Source organism: Schistocerca serialis, chromosome 9 (assembly GCF_023864345.2).
Source record: "Schistocerca serialis cubense isolate TAMUIC-IGC-003099 chromosome 9, iqSchSeri2.2, whole genome shotgun sequence".
Taxonomy (NCBI): Eukaryota; Metazoa; Arthropoda; class Insecta; order Orthoptera; family Acrididae; genus Schistocerca; species Schistocerca serialis.
In genome coordinates, this window is record NC_064646.1 from 411,989,986 (window position 1) to 411,992,150 (window position 2,165).

Consider the following 2,165-nt stretch of genomic DNA (forward strand, 5'->3'; position numbering starts at 1 on the left):
ACGGAATGGTCTACAGGTGCTTACTAAGATGTGTGATCGCATGTTAGTGTTAGAAATGTAGAATGGTGATATGGGAGGAAATAAGAATAGTCCAACATAGTTGGGAAGACATTGACACTAATCTGTGTGTGCTCTGGAGTCAACAAAAAGTCTTTCCCACCCAACACGTCTAAGTACACTGTGAATGAAAGCATTAAGTTTCATCAAACTGCACTGTTGTCGATGAAGGTAAATAAATAACCAAGTGTAAGATCGCAAAATCGTAGTAGATTGGAACATATACTCACCATTCTCCTTGTTCTCGAGGCTGAAGGCCGTTCTGCATGGTGTGCGGAATGCTGATTTCTGCAAGGTAAAATTAGCTCCTTCCCGGCCAACATTTCTGAGTAGTACTAGACACCAAAGGCCAATTTGTCTAGCTAGAAGGGTAGTTGCTGTTCTGGACCAAAATGCTCCTCGCCGCCAAGTAGGCCTGATTAGACAGTGAAGAAACTGGTTACATTTCATAAAACTGTATATTTATAAATCATGGTAAAATTGCAGAAGAATATAAGAACACAGTATCACAACAGACTGAAACATGTACTCACAGTCCCATCTCTTGCGCTCAAGTTTGAAGACTGTTTTATCTAGTGAGCAGAATGGTTGCTACTCTGCGCCAAATTCAGCTCCTTTCTAGTCAGCAGGCCTGAGTAGAACTTGGCCATGAAGGCTGTTTTGTTAGCGAGCAGAATACCTGCTGCCCTGGACCAATATAGTCGCCCTCCAGCCAGCAGGCTTGAGTAGACTGTGAACAAAAACGCTTACTTTTTAACAAAATGTACCCACGTCGTTAGAGGTAAAAAATATAAACAAGTGTGTGAACAAAATATCAAGCAGACTGGATCATGTACTCACCATCTTACTTCCTGTTGTCGAGTCTGAACACCATCTTGCCTGGTGACCGGAATGCTTCCTGCTGTGGGCTGAAATCAGCTTCTTCACGGACAATAGATCTGAGTAGTGGTTGGCTTTGAATGCCGTTTTGTCAAGTGTTCAGAACAGTTTCTGCTTTGGGCTAAAATCAGCACACTGCCAGCAAACAGGCCTGAGTAACTGTGAACAACAGAACTATGTTTCAATAAAATAAACCCCAGTTGATCAATGTGAAAAATATAAACCAGTGTAAGAAGACATTGTCACAGGACACTGGATTGTATACTCACCATTTTAGCTCCTTTGGTCAATTTCGAAGGCCGTTTTGCATGGCGAGCAGAATTATTGCTGCTCCACGCTATAGTCAGATCCTTTCAGGCCAACAGCCCAGACCAGTGCTTGGTCCTGAAGGGTGTTTTGTTTAGACAGCACAACACTTGCTGCTCTGGGCCAGTATAGTCACTCTTCTGTCCAGCAGGAATGCGTAGACTGTGAACAAAAAGGTTACATGTTATCAAGATGTACCCATATCGATAGGGGTAAAAAATATAAGCAAGTGTGTGTACAAAATATCAAGCAGACTGGATCATATACTCACCATCCTACTTATTGTGCTCTAGTCTGAATGGCGTTTCGTGTGGTGAGCGGAATGCTTGCTGCTCTGGACTAAATCCAGCTTCTTCCCGGCCTACAGGTCTGAGTAGTGCTGGCCCTGCGGGCCGTATTGTGGAGTGTGCAGAACAGGTGTTCCTTGGGGCCAAAATTGGCACACTCCGGGCTAACATGCTTGAGAAGACTGCGAACAAAAGGGATAAAGTTTATCAAAATGTACCCAAATTGACAGAGCTAAAACAATATAAACAAGCTTATGAACGCAATATCACAGCAGTGTTGATTGTATACTAACCAGTCTACTTCTCATGCTCAACCTCCAGCGAGCAGAATGCTGGCTCCACATGGGGCAAAACAAATTCCTGTATATCTGACATGCCTGAGTGCACTGTAAAGAAAAAGATTAACTTTCATGAAAATGCACCCTTGTTTACAAAGGTAAGAAATATAAACTGGTGTAAGAACACAATAAAATTTACAAAACTGATTAGTTAGCTGTGCAGTAAATTTAATCTCAACTGTTTACACCAAGAGCTGTAAGTTTACAGTGTAGAAAACATTGGGTAAAATGTTATTATGATCAAAACACAAACGTCGCGTGAGTATCTACAGCAAATAGCTTAGTTCTTGTGTTACAT

At 42.0% G+C, this 2,165-nt stretch overlaps 1 long non-coding RNA gene across 1 annotated transcript; it reads right to left on the reverse strand.

The window, feature by feature from the left end:
* Positions 1-415: 415 nt before the first annotated feature.
* Positions 416-1,062, reverse strand: LOC126419872 (uncharacterized). Its single transcript, XR_007576016.1, has 3 exons — positions 898-1,062; positions 591-787; positions 416-472 (listed from the first exon to the last, which is right to left on the reverse strand). It is a non-coding gene; the product is annotated as an uncharacterized LOC126419872 (long non-coding RNA).
* Between the last annotated feature and the right edge of the window lie 1,103 nt (positions 1,063-2,165).